This window comes from Dendropsophus ebraccatus, chromosome 6 (assembly GCF_027789765.1).
Source record: "Dendropsophus ebraccatus isolate aDenEbr1 chromosome 6, aDenEbr1.pat, whole genome shotgun sequence".
NCBI lineage: Eukaryota > Metazoa > Chordata > Amphibia > Anura > Hylidae > Dendropsophus > Dendropsophus ebraccatus.
In genome coordinates this window covers 57,935,587-57,952,212 of record NC_091459.1, presented here as the reverse complement: position 1 = coordinate 57,952,212, position 16,626 = coordinate 57,935,587, and positions in this window count along the sequence as shown.

The following is a 16,626-nucleotide window of genomic DNA, read 5'->3' as shown; positions in this document are numbered from 1 at the left end:
TAAAATTCCGCACTATAGCCATCAGGGCCTGGAGCTTTATTTTTAAGTGTAGAGATAGTGGCAGTAATTTCCTCCAATGTGACTGGGGCGTTGAGAGAATCAAGAGAAGGTGTATCAAGAGAAGGTAGAGTTAATGACTCTAGAAAGTTCTTACCAGCAGCTATCTTACCAGCAGTTCTTCCAAAGCCTATCTTTGGAATATAGTGAGCGGTAAAATTGTTGTAAAAGTTGTGATATGACTTTAGGATCTTTTTGTATATTACCCGCTGTATCTTTGAGAGCTAAATCTAAACGGGATATGTATTGATCTCTATATATAGCATTGAGTTTTTCCTGTGCAATTTCGAAAGCTTGTCTAGCTGCTGTCCATTTAGATTTATTGTCATCTGTAGGGGAAGACCGGAAAAGAGTGTATGTAGAGCGCTGATCTTGGGAAAGTTGAAGATAGTTTTTACGTGCTTCACGTTTCTGGGCAACCACATAAGAAATTATTTGGCCCCTTAGAACTGCTTTTGCAGTCTCCCAGAAAAGTATTGGGGATTGTGTATGTTCAGCATTGTTAGAATAAAAGTCTGACCACCATTTTTTTAAGTTTGATAAATGATTCATCATTAGCTAAATGAGAAGGAAATCTCCAAATAATATCGGATCCCTTCTGAAAAATATCTCTTAATTGTAAACTAACAGGGGAGTGATCCGAAATGACTATATCATGAATTTCAGAGTCTTCTACTCTGCCAAGAGAGTCCGGTGACACTAAACAGTAGTCTATTCTTGACCAGGCCGTTTGGGAGTGAGAGTAAAAAGAGTATTCTCTACCATCTGGGTGTAGATGACGCCAAGAATCAGATAGGGAGGTAGCATTAAGGAAGTTGGATAAAATATTATCTGATGAAGTATATACAGTAGGGGTCTTAGTTCTTTTTCTATCTTCAGTTGTATTAAGAACAGTATTTAGGTCTCCACCAACTATTTTAAGATTGTCATCTTGCAGAATGAGGTTTTCCAATTTTTAAAAAAAATCAGGTCTCTGAGTGTTGGGACCATAAACGTTATATATGCTATATTTGCCCGCTGGAGTGTCAATAAGAAGATGACATATCCTGCCTTCATCATCTTGATATTGAGATAATACCGTACAGGCTAAATTTTTATGTGTAAGAATAACTACCCCGCCTTTACGGTTAATAGCTGGTGAACCATAAACAGCACCCACCCAAAAACATTTGAGTCTGAAATAATCCGATTCAGTTAAATGTGTTTCTTGCAATAATACTATATCGGCCCTAAGTCTCTTAAGATGTTTAAGTATAGAAGTCCTCATAGATGGGGAACGTAGTCCCTTAACATTCCAAGTGATTAATTTCATACAATATTAATAGAAGAGGAGGTGTTAAGAAGAGACCCTGGAAGCACAATAACATAGTGGGTAACCCTTTCAGGCAGAAAAAGAGGATAGCATGTAGCATTTTCAGACAAACTAAAGGTGATATACCTAAGAATAAAACAGTTAACAATATAAACTAAGCGAATAAAGTGAGATGTGGACTTCACTTTTTTCGTATTGTCCAATGTTCGGAGCATTCGCAAACTCCGCATTATGGAGAAGAAATAAAGAGAAAGAAATAACTGGTGGAGAGGTCACATCAACCTCCGCTCCACTAAATGAGTATATATTAAAATTAAAGACATACACATCCCTACCCTCCTGAGAAATGTGTGAGTTGTCACAGGGAAGCAAATAAATAAAAGGAAGAGCCAGTATATAATATTAGTACTTAAAGAAGTTGTACTTAAACCTAAAACCATACAAGGTGGAATTATACATATACATACATATATATGCACACACACATATACATATATACATACATAAATACATACTTACACACAGACACACACCACCAAATGCATTACTACCTAGACTAAAGAAAATAATAAAGTAGTAACAAGGTGTCCCTAATATAGTATTTAGTCAACATATATAGGGCTAAATAGAGAAACAATACTCAGTTTTAATGAGCAGCATAGCGTCCAACAGAATAGAGACGGAGTTCATAATCATTCCATTTTTTCTACCGTGTCAATAGTACGTCGTCTCTTGTGCTTGTCTTGAATAGGTGGAGTAAGACCATTAACATCTTTAAGGGAAAAAATGGCTTCCTCAGGAGAACTGTAAAGAGAGGCTGAACCATCCGATTTGAAAACTTTCAGTATGGCAGGATAAAGAAGAGCAAATCGTATTTGATTTTTTACCAATGTCGAGCAAATGTGCGAAAGCTTTACGTTTTTGAACCACTGCTGCGGAGTAGTCATTAAACATGAGGATTTTGTGGCCACGAATTGCAACATCAACTGTAGATTTTTTAAGCTTTGTAAAATGTTGTTTTTATCATTATAATTCAGATACTTGACAATCACTTGTCTGGATTTCTGCTCTTTTTTTATTTGCATCTTGCTTTTGTTTCGCTGGTGGGGGTCCCACACGGTGAGCTCTTTCCACAGTAATGTGACCTGGGATACCCAAGGCTTGAGGAATTTCTAGAGAACATATAGCATGTAATTGCATGGCTGGAATGGATTCAGGTAAACCTATAATACTTAAATTGTTGCGCCTAGAGCGGTTCTCTAGATCATCAGTCTTTGTTTGCAATGAAGCTGTGACATTCATATTCTGTTGTAGTTTTATTTTTGTAGAATGTATTTCATCTTCTAACAGGCTGACTCTCTCCTGAAGTTCAGTAATCTGTGAGGTATGCGTTGCTATATCTCCCTGTATGGTTGTTAGGAAGGAAACTATAGTGGCCTCAAGAGAGAATTTTATGTCATTTAATATCATCTTGGACACTTGAATTGCCAGTGCCTTGCAAGACATATTTAGTCCTGGTATTATGGTGTCACAGAGGTCCGGCACTGGGGTTTGTGAGGTATGTGTTTCCTCTGTGTGTGCCTCAGCAGCAGCACCTCGTGTCGGCGCCATCTTAGGTGTCCCTGTGACAGAGCTGTGAGTTAAATGAAGGAGGGCTTATGGGGAGGTGTATAACTGGTTCCCAGCTTAATGAAGTGGTGCTTCTGACTCCTCGGCACTTAGAGAAGTCAGAGATGTGGTCCGGCAGGGCCGGTAATGTCAGAAGTCAGAGCGGGGAGCGATATTATGAGCGGAGGGTGGAGGAGCTCACTCACACTGCTGCCATCCGATACGCGCCGGAACCGAAAGTTACGTGTTTAGTATTTTATGGCTAGTGTTTTTTTTTTCCCCCTTATGCTTCATCAGCGCCATTTCTTTGCTTTTGGTAGCAAAACAAAGTGTCATACGTGGTTTCCAGAAATAATAAGATGTGATGTTTGCTTTGAGGCCATTACATGGATCTTTATTACCAATGTGACTTATTCTGCACAGGAGTAGAGTTGAGCGAATCTTGAGCATGTTTGGGTCCATCCAAAATCAAAGTGTTCAGCTTTTGATTAACAGCGGCTACACTATGGCTTTGTCCAAGTTTTCCTGGACTCCCAATGGCTGCATCAAACTTCTTCAGCCATGCGTAATCAAATGCAGAATGATCAGACTCAAAATTGCAGGAGTCTCTCTCATCTCTAAAAGGCCTCTAATCATCAGATATGTAGTTATTGGAGCATTTCCCTTTCCTATTTATTTTACCAAACATGGTGGAATTTTCATACATGTAGCTATGCCGGGTACTGTAGGTCTGCTCCATTCAATTAAATGGTACCGGACTGAGCCCATGTATCATAAGCCATCAGTATAAGTGTCTGTAAAACAGAAAAAAAACGAAAAAATTGGTCAGCTCTCCTAGAACACTGTTCACACTAGGCAGGAGCAAGTTGCCATGGCTGAAATTGCAAACACACAAAAACACAGAAAAATGCAACAGCTCACCGCAACAGCAAGATACAGACCCACCATAGACATGAAAATAATTAAAAGCAGCCCCCCAACTGCCCAAAAAATTCCCACAAAAATAATGAGTCTCTTGGTTACTATTTGCAAACAGTGTAAACTGCCTCACCACAATAAGGTGGACTCATATCGAGGCAGACCCTACACTGTATGTACACTATGGCCTCTCCATGGCGTATAATACGCCTATGCTCTGGGCATGCAAGATCCGTCTAATACCTGCAAAAATAATTGCATCACCTGGGTGAGACAGGTGGAGTGCACGACCCAATAGAGGCAGCCACTCCTCCAACTGAAAAACAGAAAAAAAAAGGAAAAAATTGGTCAGCTCTCCTAGAACACTGTTCACACTAGGCAGGAGCACGTTGCCATGGCTGAAATTGCAAACACACAAAAACACAGAAAAATGCGACAGCTCACCGCAACAGCAAGATACAGTGTAGGGTCTGCCTCGATATGAGTCCACCTTATCGTGGTGAGGCAGTTTACGCTGTTTGCAAATAGTAACCAAGAGACTCATTATTTTTGTGGGAATTGTTTGGGCAGTTGGGGGGGGGCTGCTTTTAATTATTTTCATGTCTATGGTGGGTCTGTATCTTGCTGTTGCGGTGAGCTGTTGCATTTTTCTGTGTTTTTGTGTGTTTGCAATTTCAGCCATGGCAACGTGCTCCTGCCTAGTGTGAACAGTGTTCTAGGAGAGCTGACCAATTTTTTCCTTTTCTTTCTGTTTTCCAGTTGGGGGAGTGGCTGCCTCTATTGGGTCGTGCACTCCACCTGTCTCACCCAGGTGATGCAATTATTTTTGCAGGTATTAGACGGATCTTGCATGCCCAGAGCATAGGCGTATTATACACCATGGAGAGGCCATAGTGTACATACAGTGTAGGGTCTGCCTCGATATGAGTCCACCTTATCGTGGTGAGGCAGTTTACGCTGTTTGCAAATAGTAACCAAGAGACTCATTATTTTTGTGGGAATTGTTTGGGCAGTTGGGGGGGGCTGCTTTTAATTATTTTCATGTCTATGGTGGGTCTGTATCTTGCTGTTGCGGTGAGCTGTTGCATTTTTGTGTTTTGTGGTTTTTGTATAAGTGTCTGTAAACCCAATCACATTGTGGCCTGTTTCCACATACAATATTGCAGCGGATTCCATGCTGCGAAGTTCCGCAGCTGCGAGGGGACAGAGCACTGATTGGCTGAGTGGGACATCAGAGACCTGGGAGCCAGAAAAGAAAGCAGGAGTTTGGCCAGGTAACATTTTTAGTGGTGGGTTAACTGGGCAGGGGCTCCATTCAATTTCTGCAGGAATGTAGAGCCATAGGAAATGACAGGACACAGTATTGCAGCAGACTTTGCTGTTAAACTTGTATGGTGAAATTCGCTGTGATGTGGTCTGTGTGAAACTGGTCTAAAGTGTTATTCTGCCAATTTTATGAAAAATAAAAATTACCTCACCCTTCCATACTCGGGGGGGGGGGGGGGGGGATTGATCTTTTTGTGATATTTTACTACTTTTGCACACATTTGTGGATAAATTTTGGGCCTCTTGCTTACTTGGACCCATTCACACTGAGCAAAAGTCTCAGAATTTTGGACACCACCAAAACCCACCATATTAAGTGGCCCCTTCAGTCAATATCCAACTCAAGTAGATGATATAACCAGGGAGATACCAAGGCTAAGTAACCATCCTCAGACAGCTGTTGCTCCTCAACAGTGTGAAGCAGGATTCTGGCTAGGTGGGAGCAATGCCTAGTAGATAGAGATGAGTCCATCCGAACCTGATCGTTCGGCATTTGATTAGCGGTGGCTGCTGAACTTGGATAAAGCCCTTAGGCTATGTGGAAATTGTGGATATAGTCATTAGGTGTTTCCATGTTTTCCAGACAACCTTAGAGCGTTATCCAAGTTCAGCAGCCCCAGCTAATCAAATACCGAACGTTCGGATCGACCCGAAGCCGGTTCGCTCATCTCTACTAGTAGACCAATACTGCAAACAGATCACTGATCTGAGAGACCAGCCAAAGAAGACCCTCTCGGCTGCTGGTTCAAGCACTCAATAGAATGAAATCCTAGGTGCATTGCCCCCAGGGAAACATCAATATGCAAAAAGGTCCGCAGAGCCTCAATTATGAGTCTCAAAACACATGACTAGCCAGGCCTAAAAAAAAAAAAAGGATGGCTCCTGTACGGAGACTACCAACGCCACCATATTAAGTAGCCCCCAGATGTAAGATTCTCAGTGATTTATGCCTCTGCTTTTTTGTGCACTATGCACAAGTGCCTTTTTTTTATTTAAATTACGTTTGTCAGGAAGACATACATCTTTAGTTAAAAGCAAAAGCATCAAGCATATACATGGCTAAAGTGTCACCTGAGTAGTGTACACTGTGGGGGACATTTAGCAAGACTAGCATCTTATTTTTTGCTAAATAAACGGGAATTTGGTGTTTGAGGCAGCAACTGTATTGCTTCATACAGTAACATTGTCCCCACATAGAAGAGCCCCCAATGTGCCCAACATATAGTAGACAAGCCCACTCTGTGCATCCTTGTAGGTAGAGGTATAATAGATGAGGGGTGTAGTAGTAGTCACATTATAGTAGATAAGGGGTGTAGTAGAGGTATAGTGGCTGAGGGGAGTAGTAGCAGTAATATTGTAGATAAGTGGAGTAGTAGTACCAGGGCAATGCACAGGTCCTCACCCGCTCTCCGGTGGTGGCACTCATGCTCGTCCTGCCGCTCTCCCTTTTGTTTGTGGCCCCAGGCCACATTAATGTGTTCAAAGCAGTTTGAACCTGCCATTTTATATTTATGGGGAAGCCCAAGAAAATTTCAGGCCTCTTTTTATGATACACTTAGTTGATTTGCTGTATCAAAGCCTCTCATGTGTGATACACTCTCAGAGAAACACACAGCACTACACCCACCATCATATTGTATAGTCTAATGAATGTGGTATCTGTAAGGAAGAGACATATATGGTTGGAGGACTCTTCTTTTCCTTGGCATCTCCAGTTGTGCTGTGAAGTACAGTATGGAGCTACAGATGGCTAAAGGGCTGTATTATGGCTCCTTACAAAGCTTGTACTTTACACTTGTTCTCTAGATATAAATAATATACAGGGTGATCTTATAGAAATAAATAAGATGAGTAATAAACCATCTGGCTGCAGGTAGGAAGTGGAGAAGCAGTCTGGTGTCCATTGGCCCCTCTGGATGGGGATGTAAAGGGATTATCTCAGAATAAAGAGGTTTGCCTTGTCCCAGAATTTTCTCCACTCATTTGGTTGGATTGTAACCAGGAAAGGATTTTATACAAATTCCTCAGTTCTCCTTCCCTATTCACACTAAATCTTATCGCTTCTATCCTGACCTTTTCTGATGCAGTAAGTGTTTGTTTATTTTCAGTCTGACACGGTGCTCTCTGCTGACATCTCTGACCGAGACAGGAACTCTCTCGGTTTTCTATGAATCCCCATAGAAAACCTCTTCTGCTCTGGACAGTTCCTGTCTTGGACAGTGGTGGCAGCAGAGAGCACTGTGTTAGACTGAAAATAAAACAACATTCCTGCATGACATATATTAGCTAATAAGTATGGGAAGACTTGATATTTTTTTAATAGAAGTAAATTACAAATCTATTTAACTTTCTGACACAAGTTGATTTAAAAGAAAAAGGACAACCCCTTTAACCCTTTCAAGACTAAGGCCTTCAGAAGGCTTAACACCCAGTGAAAAATAATTATTCTTTTCTTTCTGTTTGTCCAGATAGGGGGCAAAGACCAAAGTTTTTGTTTTTTTTGTTTGTTTTTTTTGCCCAGCTTCTCTGGATTCTCTAGTTTCTACTTATTAGTCACTTGTATTTATTGCTGAAAGTTTAACCCTTTGAGGACCAAGCCCAAAATGACCCAGTAGACTGCGCAAATCTTCATTTTTGTGTTTTCGTTTTTTCCTCCCCTTCTAGGAGCTCTAGCACTTTCAGTTTTCTATCTACAGGGCTTGTTTTTTACAGGAGTAGTTGTACTTTGTAATGGCATCTTTCATTCTACCATAACATGTATGATGGAACCCCAAATATATTATTCGTGTCCAATCAAGGGGAAACAACTTCCGGCACCACTTAGTCCTTTGTTTGGCAGACAGTATTCATACCAACCGCTATATGATAACCTCCGTGCTGCAGGGGAGTGTTGCTCAACAACGAGTACAAGTGTCCGGTATATACGCAAAAAAGAAATTGTGGCACTCGCCCCAAAAAGCAGTAAATCGGCTGTAGCCCAGTCACTTGTCAGCCTCTTCACCGAGCCGCTCTGCAATAAAGGCTTTTAAAACTGCTTTTTGGGGTGAGTGCCACAATTTCTTTTTTGCATATATACCAAAAATATTATTTATGAAGATATAAATTGGTAATATCGTAAAATAGAATGCAATATGGTCACGTTTGGGGGGTTCCTGTGTCTACGTAATGCAATATATGGTAAAAGTGACATGATACCATTATTCTATAGGTCAGTCTGAACACAACCACATTGCAGGTTTACACAGATTCTCTGATGTTCTATATATTTTTTTATGAAATTCTTTTTTTTTTTTTTTTGCAATAATTAATAAAATGGGCCTATTGTGAAGCTTCTAACGGTTTTAGTTTTTCACCTACAGGGCTGTATGGGGTGTCTTTTTTTCCGCCATGATATTTAGTTTTTATTAAATTAAATTTTATTGTGAAGATCGAACGTTTTGATAATTTTTTTTTATATATAATGTAACAAAAAAATCAGTAACCCTGTCGCTATTTTCCCTCTTTTCGTCTACGCCGTTGATGATTGTTATATTTTAATAGATAGGACAATTTCGCATGCTACGGTATATTATATGTTTATTTTTATGTTTTATTTATATAATGGAAAAGGGGGCGATTTTAACTTTTATTGGGAAGGGTCTTTGGGATACTTATAAAAACTTTTTTACTTCTTTTTTTTATACACATTTTAAGTCCCCTTGGGGGACTTTTACATACAATTATTCCATTACATACACTGTACAATGCTATGCCATAGGCAGCGTTGTTCAGTGTAATAGGCGTTCTGCAGAAAGCCGATCAAACCGTTCGGAGGAAGGAAATAGGCGGTCCGATACAGCGAATCGAGACCCCCGCAGTTACACTGCGGGGGTCCCGATCGGTAAGTGACTGCCCCTGTCACTTACACTTAAAGGCTCGGTTCACACGTTGTAAGAGTGCGGCTGTATTTGCGGCTGTAATTGTGCGGCGGTATTTTTGGTGGTTCGTGTGTATGCTTGGAAGTATAGGATATGCGGCTGCACAGTGCACACTATGTATGAATCTACGGCCCTATCGTAAACGGACCCGTAAAAAATGAACAAGACCATTGTTTGCGGCTGAATATGCGGCCGTGGATTGACAGGCGGTCCGTACGGAGTACTTCAAAAATAGCCGGCAATGATGCCGAATGCCGATGCCTCTAATAGTTAATATATTAAATTAATCAAACACATTTTCTTTGTAATCAAGACACTTTCGTTGATCAATAATTTATTTCTAACGAATCCATCATTTTGCAATTAAATATACTGTTAAAAAAAATAGATATATAAATAAATGTATATTTATCTATATATTTATTTTTTGACAGTATATTGAATTGCACAATGATGGATTCGTTAGAAATAAATTATTGACCAACGAAACTGAATTTATTTCAACGAAAATGTGTTTTTTTAATTAAATATTAATTAGTACAGGAAGCTCCATAAGCCGTTAATTCATATTGCCGGTAATAGAGCATTCTGTACTAATCATCACTTTACTTTAATGAAAACATCAAATGTTTCTTCTAATTATGTTATCACAATAGCATTATTAGAAGAAACATTTAGAATTATATGTGCGCTCAGCTGATTGGCTGTTCGGCTGAGCGCACATATAATGAGCCGGTCCGCAGTACAGTGACTTCATTGTGCTGCGGACCAGCGAAGGGGCAACATCGGGGTGAGTATAGAGCTCTCCCCACCCCCTCCCCTGCACTGCACCCCTCCCAGCAAGGAAGGGGGGTCACTTAACCCCTTCCTTGCTGGGATGGGTGCAGTCTGACATCAGTCTGGCCCCCAAGGGGTTAAGGGGGATGCAATACATCCTCCCTTAACCCCTTGGGGGCCAGACTGTAAGCAGCGATCTGTAAAGATGCTGCATACTGTAAGGAGCACAACACCGCTCACAATGATGGGTGTTGTGCTCCTGTTTGTGTGTTTTTGTGTGTTTCTCCCTTTTTGTTTTTCAGATATCGGTATCCTGGGGATTACGTCGGATTCCGTGGACTACGTCGATGACCAGCGTTTTTTTAATGTTTTTTTTTAATAAAATGGTCAATGAGGGGTGTGGGGGTGTTTTTATTTGAATAAAAAAATTTGTAAACTTGTGTCTTGTCTTTATTTCTTTACTTTATAGACTTAGTAGTGGAAGCCGTCTAATAGACGGAATCCATTACTAAGTCGGGGCCTAGTGTTAGCCGGTATAAAATGGCTAACACTAACCCCCCATTATTACCCCAGTACCCAATGCCACCAGGGGTACTGGGAAGAGCCGGGTGCCAGTGGTCCCGGAGCGTCAAAATTGGCGCTCCTGGACCGGGCGGCAGCAGGCTGGTAAGATTTAGGCTGGGGAGGGCCTAAACCAATGGCTCTTCCCACCCTGGTGTTACCAGGCTGCTGTCGCTTGGTTTTTAACCCGGCTGGTTATAAAAATAGGGGGGACCCTATGCGGGGTTTTTTTTTAAATAAATAAATAATTAAAAAAAAACGCATAGGGTCCCCCCTATTTTTATAACCAGCCGGGTTAAAAACCAAACGACAGCAGCCTGGTAACACCAGGGTGGGAAGAGCCATTGGTTTAGGCCCTCCCCAGCCTAAATCTTACCAGCCTGCTGCCGCCCGGTCCAGGAGCGCCAATTTTGACGCTCCGGGACCACTGGCACCCGGCTCTTCCCAGTACCCCTGGTGGCATTGGGTACTGGGGTAATAATGGGGGGTTAGTGTTAGCCATTTTATACCGGCTAACACTAGGCCCCGACTTAGTAATGGATTCCGTCTATTAGACGGCTTCCACTACTAAGTCTATAAAGTAAAGAAATAAAGACAAGACACAAGTTTACAAATTTTTTTATTCAAATAAAAACACCCCCACACCCCTCATTGACCATTTTATTAAAAAAAACATTAAAAAAACGCTGGTCATCGACGTAGTCCATGGAATCCGACGTAATCCCCAGGATACCGATATCTGAAAAACAAAAAGGGAGAAACACACAAAAAACACACAAACAGGAGCACAACACCCATCATTGTGAGCGGTGTTGTGCACCTTACAGTATGCAGCATCTTTACAGATCGCTGCTTACAGTCTGACCCCCAAGGGGTTAAGGGAGGATGTATTGCATCCCCCTTAACCCCCTGGGGGCCAGACTGATGTCAGACTGCACCCATCCCAGCAAGGAAGGGGTTAAGTGACCCCCCTTCCTTGCTGGGAGGGGTGCAGTGCTGGGGAGGGGGTGGGGAGAGCTCTATACTCACCCCGATGTTGCCCCTTCGCTGGTCCGCAGCACAATGAAGTCACTGTACTGCGGACCGGCTCATTATATGTGCGCTGAGCCGAACAGCCAATCAGCTGAGCGCACATATAATTCTAAATGTTTCTTCTAATAATGCTATTGTGATAACATAATTAGAAGAAACATTTGATGTTTTCATTAAAGTAAAGTGATGATTAGTACAGAATGCTCTATTGCCGGCATATGAATTACCGGCTTATGGAGTTTCCTGTACTAATTAATATTTAATTAAGAAAACACATTTTCGTTTAAATAAATTCAGTTTCGTTGGTCAATAATTTAATTCTAACGAATCCATCATTGTGCAATTAAATATACTGTCAAAAAATAAATATATATATAAATATACATTTATTTATATATATATTTATTTTAACAGTATATTTAATTGCAAAATGATGGAATCGTTTACATTTAATTATTGAACAATAAAAGGGACTTTATTAGACAGAAAATGTGTTTTATTAATTCAATATATTAACCATGAGACACATCGGCTATAGTGCAGAGGATCGCAAACCCCGGTAATAGCGATTCATGTAAACTGTGTTCCCTGCTTTCCCAGATGCATCCAGAGGTGTTTGCATCACTTTCTTAACATTTTATTTGTTATTTTTAGTTGAACCAGATTTCCAAGTAAATGACCGTATGTTTTGAGCCGCATGTCTATTTTTTCCCACGGCCGGAGTTTCACCCGCACATTTACAGCCGCATAAAAAATACAGCCGCACAGTTACAGCGTGTGAACCCAGCCAAACACTGCGGTCGTGGCGTTTAAGGGGTTAATGACACGCTGCAGCCTGTCATTTACGGTGAGGGCCGGGCTGCTCAATACAGCCGGCCCCCATCTCCTATGAAACGCGCTCTAAGACGTCCTGATACGCCCAGGGCCGTCTGGCTGGTATTTTTAGGCTGGGAAGGGACCCAAAAAATGGCCCTTCCTGCCATGGTACTACAAGGGCGCTGCTGTTTGGTATTTAAATCTGGCTTGTTATGGAAATAGAGGGAACCCTATACATTTTTTTTTTCAATAAACAAAAAAAAAAAAAAATAAATAAAAAAAAAAAAATATATATATATATATATATATATATATTTTTTTTATATATATATATATATATATATATATATATATATATATATATAGGGTTTCCCCTATTTCCATAACCAGCTAGGTTTTAAAACCAAACAGCGGCAGCCTAGTAGTACCAGGGTGGGAAAGGACATCTTTTTGGCCCTCCCCAGCCTAACAATACCAGCCTGATAGCGCCCAGTTCAAGAGTGCCAAAGTTGAGACTCCGGAACTACTGGTACCCGGCTTTTCTCAGTACCCTTAGTGTGGTGGGTACGGCAAAAAAAAAATTCAGTACTGGTTCAGTACATTTGCTTTTATGTCTTAAATGGCCATCAGTGCTTATAGGCTAAATACCTTTAACATAAAGTTCATACAGATCCAGTGACTTGACTCGTCTTCTTTAAAGGGGTTATCCAGTGCTAGAAAATACATGGCCACTTTCTTTCAGATACAACACAACTCTTGTCTCCAGTTCAGGTGTGGTTTGCAATTAAGCTCCATTCACTTCAATGGAACTGAGCAGCAAAACCCCACCCAAGCTGGAGACAAGAGTGGGGCTGTCTCTGGAGGAAAGTGGCCATGTTTTTGTGGCGCTGGATAACCCCTTTAAGAATAACATGTCTGTCTGCTAGCTGTCTACTCTGCAACTACTCCACAACAGTTGTCAGACCTCGTATTACAGCCATGTTGGCCCTACAGTGAAAAATCCTCTATCTCTGCCAGAGAACGTGTGAATGAGGCCGAATCTGTCCCTAATGCACCATATTCAGCTAATGTGAAGGTGCCTTATTAACTGGCTGCTTTAGTGCTGTGTGCTACCCACAGGTGAGACTCTGATAGCCAGGGCCCTGCTGTGATGGAACTTTTGGCTGCAGTGTATTAGTGCTCAGTGATGTCAGGATGAGTGTGGCAGGCACAGGATGGAGTTAATGTCTGAATAAGTATGGCAGGCACAGGATGGAGGTGATGTCTGGATGAGTGTGGCAGGTACAGGATGGAGTTAATGTCTGAATAAGTATGGCAGGTACAGGATGGAGGTGATGTCTGGATGAGTGTGTCAGGTACAGGATGGAGGTGATGGAAGGATGAGTGTGTCAGGTACAGGATGGAAGTGATGGAAGGATGAGTGTGGCAGGCACAAGATGGAGGTGATGTCACAGGGATGGCGGTGATGTCACAAGGATGAAGAGTCTGTCAGAATGAGTGTGGCAGGCACAGGATGGAGGTGATGTCAGGATGAGTGTGGCAGGTACAGGATGGATGGAGGTGATGTCACAGGGATGGAGGTGATGTCAGGATCAGTGTGGCAGGCACAGGATGGATGGAGGGGATGTCACTGGGATGGCGGTGTGGCAGGCACAGGATGGATGGAGGTGATGTCACTGGGATGGCAGTATGGCAGGCACAGGATGGATGGAGGTGATGTCACTGGGATGGCGGTGAGGCAGGCACAGGATGGATGGAGGTGATGTCAGGATCAGTGTGGCAGGCACAGGGTGGATGGAGGTGATGTCACTGGCATGGCGGTGTGGCAGGCACAGGATGGATGGAGGTGATGTCACTGGGATGGCAGTATAGCAGGCACAGGATGGACGGAGGTGATGTCACTGGGATGGCGGTGCTGTCAGGATCAGTGTGACAGGCACAGGGTGGATGGAGGTGATGTCACTAGGATGGCAGTATGGCAGGCACAGGATGGAGGTAATGTCACTGGAATTGCAGTATGGCAGGCACAGGATGGAGGTGATGTCACTGGAATGGCAGTATGGCAGACACAGGATGGATAGAGGTGATGTCACTGGGATGGAGGTACTGTCAGGATCAGTGTGGCAGGCACAGGATGGATGGAAGTGATGTCACAGGGATGGAGGTGATGTCACTGGGATGGCGGTGTGGCAGGCTCAGGATGGATGAAGGTGCTGTCAGGATCAGTGTGGCAGGCACAGGGTGGATGGAGGTGATGTCACTAGGATGGCAGTATGGCAGGCACAGGATGGAGGTGATATCACTGGGATGGCAGTATGGCAGGCACAGGATGGATGGAGGTGATGTCACTGGAATGGCAGTATGGCAGACACAGGATGGATAGAGGTGATGTCAGGATCAGTGTGGCAGGCACAGGATGGATGGAGGTGATGTCACAGGGATGGCAGTATGGCAGGCACAGGATGGATGGAGGTGATGTCACAGGGATGGCAGTATGGCAGGCACAGGATGGATGGAGGTGCTGTCAGGATGAGTGTGGGATGGCGGTGATGACGGTGTGGCAGGCACAGGATGGATGGAGGTGATGTCACTGAGATGGCAGTATGGCAGGCACAGGATGGATGGAGGTGATGTCACAGGGTTGGCAGTATGTCAGGCACAGGATGGATGGAGGTGATGTCACTGGGATGGCAGTATGGCAGGCACAGGATGGAGGTGATGTCACTGGGATGGCAGTATGGCAGGCACAGGATGGATGGAGGTGATGTCACTGAGATGGAGGTGCTGTCAGGATCAGTGTGGCAGGCACAGGATGGATGGAGGTGATGTCACTGGGATGACAGTATGGCAGGCACAGGATGGATGAAGGTGATGTCACTGGGATGGAGGTGCTGTCAGGATCAGTGTGGCAGGCACAGGATGGATGGAGTTGATGTTACTTTGATGGCGGTATGGCAGGCACTGGATGGATGGAGGTGATGTCACTGGGATGGCAGGCACAGGATGGAGGTGATTTCAGGATCAGTGTGGCAGGCACAGGATGGATGGAGGTGATGTCAATGGGATGGCGGTGTGGCAGGCACAGGATGGATGGAGGTGATGTCACTGGGATGGCAGTATGGCAGGCACAGGATGGATGGAGGTGATGTCACTGGGATGGCGGTGAGGCAGGCACAGGATGGATGGAGGTGATGTCAGGATCAGTGTGGCAGGCACAGGGTGGATGGAGGTGATGTCACTGGCATGGCGGTGTGGCAGGCACAGGATGGATAGAGGTGATGTCACAGGGATGGCAGTATGGCAGGCACAGGATGGATGGAGGTGATGTCACAGGGATGGCAGTATGGCAGGCACAGGATGGATGGAGGTGCTGTCAAGATGAGTGTGGAATAGGCGGTGTGGCAGGCACAGGATGGATGGAGGTGATGTCACTGAGATGGCAGTATGGCAGGCACAGGATGGATGGAGGTGATGTCACTGAGATGGCAGTATGGCAGGCACAGGATGGATGCAGGTGATATCACAGGGTTGGCAGTATGGCAGGCACAGGATGGATGGAGGTGATGTCACTGGGATGGCAGTATGGCAGGCACAGGATGGAGGTGATGTCAGTGGGATGGCAGTATGGCAGGCACAGGATGGATGGATGTGATGTCCCTGGGATAGCGGTGTGGCAGGCACAGGATGGATGGAGGTGATGTCACTGATAACCCCTTTAAGAATAACATGTCTGTCTGCTAGCTGTCTACTCTGCAACTACTCCACAACAGTTGTCAGACCTCGTATTACAGTCATGTTGGCCCTACGGTGAAAAATCCTCTATCTCTGCCAGAGAATGTGTGAATGAGGCCGAATCTGTCCCTAATGCACCATATTCAGCTAATGTGAAGGTGCCCTATTAACTGGCTGCTTTAGTGCTGTGTGCTACCCACAGGTGAGAATCTGATAGCCAGGGCCCTGCTGTGATGGAACTTTTGGCTGCAGTGTATTAGTGCTCAGTGATGTCAGGATGAGTGTGGCAGGCACAGGATGGAGTTAATGTCTGAATAAGTATGGCAGGCACAGGATGGAGGTGATGTCTGGATGAGTGTGGCAGGTACAGGATGGAGTTAATGTCTGAATAAGTATGGCAGGTACAGGATGGAGGTGATGTCTGGATGAGTGTGTCAGGTACAGGATGGAAGTGATGGAAGGATGAGTGTGGCAGGCACAAGATGGAGGTGATGTCACAGGGATGGCGGTGATGTCACAGGGATGAAGAGTCTGTCAGAATGAGTGTGGCAGGCACAGGATGGAGGTGAT